The following is an 8222-nucleotide window of genomic DNA, read 5'->3' on the forward strand; positions in this document are numbered from 1 at the left end:
GCGTTTTTTTAAGAATTACTCTCAGATGTGATTAAGGCGAATGGCGCAGATAAAGCATTTGCCAAAGCGGTACAGCATAAGGTGGGACGAGGCAGTCTGAATTACATTTTATAGATGTATTTCTCACATATCTCAGAGCCTCTCGCGATCTTTGTCGTCGTCGTCGTCGTCGTCGTCGTCGCCGCCGCCGCCGCTTCTGCAGAAGTAGCAAATGGCCATCGTAGCAAATGCGGCGAGGGACGCCCTGCCTTCGATTCCGAATGCACAAAGTGTGTGGTCTTGTTTCTCAGTCTATATTTGGTCGGTCTCGTCAGAGGTTGAATGTAACGAATGGGTGGGAAAGAGCAAGGGGCAGCGGCTGTGTAGAACGTAAACACAAATCCTCAGGGGTGTGAGCGTTTCGAGATGAGTCGTATACGTGTAAATGTTTGTTGTCAGTGACCGTGTGGCCTAATGGATAAGGCGTCGGACTTCGGATCTGAAGATTACAGGTTCGAATGCTGTCACGGTCGTGTTTTCCAGTTCTGAAAAAGAAACATACCGTTTTAATGTAGCAATTGAGCAGTACGAAACCGTCTGAATGTTGCTGTTGACCATTTTTTGCTTGGAGATGCTCATGAGCTTGAAACACACACAGCAAGACCGGTGTTAACTAGCGAAATGGTCGGCAGAGTGCCGACACCGCGAGTTTTGACTGGCACTTGCACATCTAAAACAACGTCGGAAAGTAACTCGTTCGGCTTTTGAGTCACATAAAGTATGTGTGTTAATTTTGACGCCACTAGCTGTGCTTGTTGTCATGCAATTTCTTTGCCTCTCAGAAATGATTATGACATAAAAGTGAAGTACGTGACGAGTGTGACGTTAGGAAAACATTAGGCAGCATGGAGAGATTCTGTATGGGACCACCCAACCCAAACGAGTACTGTGTGACGTGCTACCCGGCTGGTATTCACCGAGGTCGCCGGCTTGCTCAGTCGGTATAGCGTCAGACTCTTAATCCCAGGGTCGTGGGTTCGAGCCAGATGCTGGGCGAAACGGAATTTTGTTCTGCTGCAGGTGTAAATTACCGTTTTTCTGATTAACGAGATTTAATGGAAATAGCAACTTTAAACTTTGCCTACGTCTCTGTCAGTCGCAAGGAAACTGTATTTGAAGGTGAAGGTGATTTTGTAGACATGTGTGAAAGACATGTTCTGAAATGCAAGTGTTGTTGTTTGGAGAGCACATGGGTTAGGTGTCAGATGTGTAGCCAAGCAGTAATTTGTCGCCATAGCTGCAAATATTAGCCGGTAATATGAAGTGTTGTCAGCTAAAGTCTAATGATGCAGACGACCGTAAGGACGAAGTACCCAAGAGTACCGCTAGGCCGCGCCTCTTTAGCTCAGTGGTAGAGCACTGGTCTAATAAACCAGGGGACGTAAGTTCCATCCTCACAGGAGAAAGATGAATTTTGGAAATCAGTTGCTCGTCGTGGCCCTATAGCAAACAGTACCTGTGATGACGAACAATTAGCGACAGGCGTTTTTTTAAGAATTACTCTCAGATGTGATTAAGGCGAATGGCGCAGATAAAGCATTTGCCAAAGCGGTACAGCCTGATTCCTACACCTTCTACCCCTCCGCCGGTGTGCCCCAAGGTTCCGTCCTTTCCCCTCTTCTCTACCTCCTTTACACGGCAGACATGCCTCCACCTGCACCTCCCCTACACCTTCTCCAGTACGCCGATGACACTGCCTTCCTTGCCCTCGCTCCCACCCTGCAACGCTCCCAGCACCTTCTCCAATCCTATCTTGACCGGTTCACCACTTGGTGTAACCAGTGGTTGCTCAAGGTCAATCCTTCCAAGACCCAGGCGATCATTGTAGGCAAAACCACTCGTTCCTTCCGTCTCCTTGATTTCTATCTTACTATTTATGGCCGTCCCATCACCCTCACACCTACTCTCAAGTACCTTGGTGTCACCCTCGACCGTCGCCTCTCCTGGAACCCACATCTCCGGACGATCCAAGCCAAGGCACGCTCCCGCCTCCGCCTCCTTAAGCTCCTTTCTGGCCGTACATGGGGTCTGGACCCTTCCACCATCCTCTACACCTACAAGTCCCTCATCCGTCCTATCCTTTGCTATGCTCATCCCGCCTGGATCTCTGCCCCTCCTACCTTCTACAAGTCCATTCAGATCCTAGAACGCCATGCGCTCCGCCTCGCCTATCGCATCCGTCTCCCTTCCCCCACGCGGATCCTCTATGACCTGATTCCCTTCCCGCACCTCCTCCTTTTCCTCGAACGGTTACGGATCCTCTACACCTCCCGCAAGCTTGATCCTCCACACCCTCTTGTCTCTCCCATCCTCTCCCACCCCAACCCGCTGCCGCGCCTGCATTCCTATATCCCACCTGCTCTCCATCTTTACACCCTCCACACCCTCTCCCTCGGTGGCTTCCGTCAACTCCCCCTCCCTGATGATGCCCTCCTCCCCTCCATCTACCCCTCCTACCAACTTTGAGCCTTACCTTCCCTCTCCTCTCCTTTTCCTGTGGGCACCCTCTCTCCCTTCTCTCCCTCCCTCCCCTCCCCTTTCTCCTTGGGCTTCCACTCCCCCTACCCTCCCCCTTCTCCTCCATCCCTCTCCTCCACTGGCATCTTCCCCTCCCCCTCTCTCTCCTCTTCCCCACACCTTTTCCCCTTGGCAGGCCACGACTCTGCTGTCTTCCATCTGTTACTTTCATCGTCCTACGCCGAAGACCATCGCATGTGTTTGTGCCTCGACTCTCCTGCAGTGTGTTTGTGTTTCGTCGTTTGTGCTCCGCTGGTTCACGTGTGGCCATCTGCCATCTGCGTTTGTGCACCGTGTTTCTCCGCTTTTATCCATTGTGCTACGCACGTGACCGACTCCGTTTTAACTCTGTTTTGTCTACTGTTTGTACCCCGCCGTCTTGATTGTTTTTCTATCTCACTCATCTCTGTTCTGTGTATACTCTGAGGCCGAAGAGCGGCATACCTGGTCCGCTGCCGGCCTACCTGTTTGTCACAGGTATTAAAATCACAATAAAGGAAAAAAAAAAAAAAAAAAAAAAAAAAAGCGGTACAGCATAAGGTGGGACGAGGCAGTCTGAATTACATTTTATAGATGTATTTCTCACATATCTCAGAGCCTCTCGCGATCTTTGTCGTCGTCGTCGTCGTCGTCGTCGCCGCCGCCGCCGCTTCTGCAGAAGTAGCAAATGGCCATCGTAGCAAATGCGGCGAGGGACGCCCTGCCTTCGATTCCGAATGCACAAAGTGTGTGGTCTTGTTTCTCAGTCTATATTTGGTCGGTCTCGTCAGAGGTTGAATGTAACGAATGGGTGGGAAAGAGCAAGGGGCAGCGGCTGTGTAGAACGAAAACACAAATCCTCAGGGGTGTGAGCGTTTCGAGATGAGTCGTATACGTGTAAATGTTTGTTGTCAGTGACTGTGTGGCCTAATGGATAAGGCGTCGGACTTCGGATCTGAAGATTACAGGTTCGAATGCTGTCACGCTCGTGTTTTCCAGTTCTGAAAAAGAAACATACCGTTTTAATGTAGCAATTGAGCAGTACGAAACCGTCTGAATGTTGCTGTTGACCATTTTTTGCTTGGAGATGCTCATGAGCTTGAAACACACACAGCAAGACCGGTGTTAACTAGCGAAATGGTCGGCAGAGTGCCGACACCGCAAGTTTTGACTGGCACTTGCACATCTAAAACAACGTCGGAAAGTAACTCGTTCGGCTTTTGAGTCACATAAAGTATGTGTGTTAATTTTGACGCCACTAGCTGTGCTTGTTGTCATGCAATTTCTTTGCCTCTCAGAAATGATTATGACATAAAAGTGAAGTACGTGACGAGTGTGACGTTAGGAAAACATTAGGCAGCATGGAGAGATTCTGTATGGGACCACCCAACCCAAACGAGTACTGTGTGACGTGCTACCCGGCTGGTATTCACCGAGGTCGCCGGCTTGCTCAGTCGGTAGAGCGTCAGACTCTTAATCCCAGGGTCGTGGGTTCGAGCCAGATGCTGGGCGAAACGGAATTTTGTTCTGCTGCAGGTGTAAATTACCGTTTTTCTGATTAACGAGATTTAATGGAAATAGCAACTTTAAACTTTGCCTACGTCTCTGTCAGTCGCAAGGAAACTGTATTTGAAGGTGAAGGTGATTTTGTAGACATGTGTGAAAGACATGTTCTGAAATGCAAGTGTTGTTGTTTGGAGAGCACATGGGTTACGTGTCAGATGTGTAGCCAAGCAGTAATTTGTCGCCATAGCTGCAAATATTAGCCGGTAATATGAAGTGTTGTCAGCTAAAGTCTAATGATGCAGACGACCGTAAGGACGAAGTACCCATGAGTACCGCTAGGCCGCGCCTCTTTAGCTCAGTGGTAGAGCACTGGTCTAATAAACCAGGGGTCGTAAGTTCCATCCTCACAGGAGAAAGATGAATTTTGGAAATCAGTTGCGCGTCGTGGCCGTATAGCAAACAGTACCTGTGATGACGAACAATTAGCGACAGGCGTTTTTTTAAGAATTACTCTCAGATGTGATTAAGGCGAATGGCGCAGATAAAGCATTTGCCAAAGCGGTACAGCATAAGGTGGGACGAGGCAGTCTGAATTACATTTTATAGATGTATTTCTCACATATCTCAGAGCCTCTCGCGATATTCGTCGTCGTCGTCGTCGTCGTCGCCGCCGCCGCCGCCGCCGCCGCCGCTTCTGCAGAAGTAGCAAATGGCCATCGTAGCAAATGCGGCGAGGGACGCCCTGCCTTCGATTCCGAATGCACAAAGTGTGTGGTCTTGTTTCTCAGTCTATATTTGGTCGGTCTCGTCAGAGGTTGAATATAACGAATGGGTGGGAAAGAGCAAGGGGCAGCGGCTGTATAGATCGAAAACACAAATCCTCAGGGGTGTGAGCGTTTCGAGATGAGTCGTATACGTGTAAATGTTTGTTGTCAGTGACCGTGTGGCCTAATGGATAAGGCGTCGGACTTCGGATCTGAAGATTACAGGTTCGAATGCTGTCACGCTCGTGTTTTCCAGTTCTGAAAAAGAAACATACCGTTTTAATGTAGCAATTGAGCAGTACGAAACCGTCTGAATGTTGCTGTTGACCATTTTTTGCTTGGAGATGCTCATGAGCTTGAAACACACACAGCAAGACCGGTGTTAACTAGCGAAATGGTCGGCAGAGTGCCGACACTGCGAGTTTTGACTGGCACTTGCACATCTAAAACAACGTCGGAAAGTAACTCGTTCGGCTTTTGAGTCACATAAAGTATGTGTGTTAATTTTGACGCCACTAGCTGTGCTTGTTGTCATGCAATTTCTTTGCCTCTCTGAAATGATTATGACATAAAAGTGAAGTACGTGACGAGTGTGACGTTAGGAAAACATTAGGCAGCATGGAGAGATTCTGTATGGGACAACCCAACCCAAACGAGTACTGTGTGACGTGCTACCCGGCTGGTATTCACCTAGGTCGCCGGCTTGCTCAGTCGGAAGAGCGTCAGACTCTTAATCCCAGGGTCGTGGGTTCGAGCCAGATGCTGGGCGAAACGGAATTTTGTTCTGCTGCAGGTGTAAATTACCGTTTTTCTGATTAACGAGATTTAATGGAAATAGCAACTTTAAACTTTGCCTACGTCTCTGTCAGTCGCAAGGAAACTGTATTTGAAGGTGAAGGTGATTTTGTAGACATGTGTGAAAGACATGTTCTGAAATGCAAGTGTTGTTGTTTGGAGAGCACATGGGTTACGTGTCAGATGTGTAGCCAAGCAGTAATTTGTCGCCATAGATGCAAGTATTAGCCGGTAATATGAAGTGTTGTCAGCTAAAGTCTAATGATGCAGACGACCGTAAGGACGAAGTACCCAAGAGTACCGCTAGGCCGCGCCTCTTTAGCTCAGTGGTAGAGCACTGGTCTAATAAACCAGGGGTCGTAAGTTCCATCCTCACAGGAGAAAGATGAATTTTGGAAATCACTTGCGCGTCGTGGCCGTATAGCAAACAGTACCTGTGATGACGAACAATTAGCGACAGGCGTTTTTTTAAGAATTACTCTCAGATGTGATTAAGGCGAATGGCGCAGATAAAGCATTTGCCAAAGCGGTACAGCATAAGGTGGGACGAGGCAGTCTGAATTACATTTTATAGATGTATTTCTCACATATCTCAGAGCCTCTCGCGGTCGTCGTCGTCGTCGTCGTCGTCGTCGTCGTCGTCGTCGTCGCCGCCGCCGCTTCTGCAGAAGTAGCAAATGGCCATCGTAGCAAATGCGGCGAGGGACGCCCTGCCTTCGATTCCGAATGCACAAAGTGTGTGGTCTTGTTTCTCAGTCTATATTTGGTCGGTCTCGTCAGAGGTTGAATGTAACGAATGGGTGGGAAAGAGCAAGGGGCAGCGGCTGTGTGGAACGAAAACACAAATCCTCAGGGGTGTGAGCGTTTCGAGATGAGTCGTATACGTGTAAATGTTTGTTGTCAGTGACCGTGTGGCCTAATGGATAAGGCGTCGGACTTCGGATCTGAAGATTACAGGTTCGAATGCTGTCACGCTCGTGTTTTCCAGTTCAGAAAAAGAAACATACCGTTTTAATGTAGCAATTGAGCAGTACGAAACCGTCTGAATGTTGCTGTTGACCATTTTTTGCTTGGAGATGCTCATGAGCTTGAAACACACACAGCAAGACCGGTGTTAACTAGCGAAATGGTCGGCAGAGTGCCGACACTGCGAGTTTTGACTGGCACTTGCACATCTAAAACAACGTCGGAAAGTAACTCGTTCGGCTTTTGAGTCACATAAAGTATGTGTGTTAATTTTGACGCCACTAGCTGTGCTTGTTGTCATGCAATTTCTTTGCCTCTCAGAAATGATTATGACATAAAAGTGAAGTACGTGACGAGTGTGACGTTAGGAAAACGTTAGGCAGCATGGAGAGATTCTGTATGGGACCACCCAACCCAAACGAGTACTGTGTGACGTGCTAACCGGCAGGTATTCACCGACGTAGCCGGCTAGCTCAGTCGGTATAGCGTCAGACTCTTAATCCCAGGGTCGTGGGTTCGAGCCAGATTCTGGGCGAAACGGAATTTTGTTCTGCTGCAGGTGTAAATTACCGTTTTTCTGATTAACGAGATTTAATGGAAATAGCAACTTTAAACTTTGCCTACGTCTCTGTCAGTCGCAAGGAAACTGTATTTGAAGGTGAAGGTGATTTTGAAGACATGTGTGAAAGACATGTTCTGAAATGCAAGTGTTGTTGTTTGGAGAGCACATCGGTTACGTGTCAGATGTGTAGCCAAGCAGTAATTTCTCGCCATAGCTGCAAATATTAGCCGGTAATATGAAGTGTTGTCAGCTAAAGTCTAATGATGCAGACGACCGTAAGGACGAAGTACCCAAGATCACCGCTATGCCGCGCCTCTTTAGCTCAGTGGTAGAGCACTGGTCTAATAAACTAGGGGTCGTAAGTTTCATCCTCAAAGGAGAAGGGTGAATTTTGGAAATCAGTTCCACGGCGTGGCCGTATAGCAAACAGTACCTGTGATGACGAACAATTAGCGACAGGCGTTTTTTTAAGAATTACTCTCAGATGTGATTAAGGCGAATGGCGCAGATAAAGCATATGCCAAAGCGGTACAGCATATTTACATTCTTCGGCGGACCTCGGAAGAGTTCCGCCCTTCGATACCTTGCAGAGTACTGCTACGTATCGAAGTGCTAGGGCTTCGCAGAAGTCGCAGTCGCAGTCGCAGTCGCAGTCGCAGTTCCGGAACCGCCAGCAGCAGCAGCAGCAGCAGTTTCCAGTGCCGCCAGTTTTGCAGTAGCAGTCGTCGCCGGACCCAGCCGCAGCTTCCGGACCCAGCCGCCGCCGCCGCCGCCGCCGCCGCAGCTTCCGGCCCCCGCCGCCGCCGCCGCCGCCGCCGCCGCCGCAGCTTCCGGCCCCCGCCGCCGCCGCCGCCGCCGCCGCCGCCAGGACCCAGTGCTTCGTCTTCCTCTCCTGCTTTCGTTGTCGTCGCTATTCTCGTCTTCGTCTTTGCCTTCATCCTTTCGCTCCTCGACGTCTCTCATCTGTCATCTGTAATCTGTTCCTGACTTTGTCCCTTGTCTGTCCCCATTCTTCTTTTCTGTGTTTCCAGTTTTCCTTACTGCCATCATGACCACCCCCACCACCACCGCCACTACCACCGCCATCGTCTATA

The 8222-nt window shown here is 49.3% G+C and overlaps 1 non-coding gene across 1 annotated transcript; it reads left to right on the forward strand.

Moving 5' to 3' along the window:
• The first annotated feature begins 439 nt into the window (after positions 1–439).
• Positions 440–512, forward strand: Trnar-ucg (transfer RNA arginine (anticodon UCG)). The gene has a single exon. It is a non-coding gene; the product is annotated as a tRNA-Arg (tRNA).
• Positions 513–8222: the final 7710 nt, after the last annotated feature.

The sequence above is a fragment of the Schistocerca gregaria genome, chromosome 8 (genome assembly GCF_023897955.1).
Source record: "Schistocerca gregaria isolate iqSchGreg1 chromosome 8, iqSchGreg1.2, whole genome shotgun sequence".
NCBI lineage: Eukaryota > Metazoa > Arthropoda > Insecta > Orthoptera > Acrididae > Schistocerca > Schistocerca gregaria.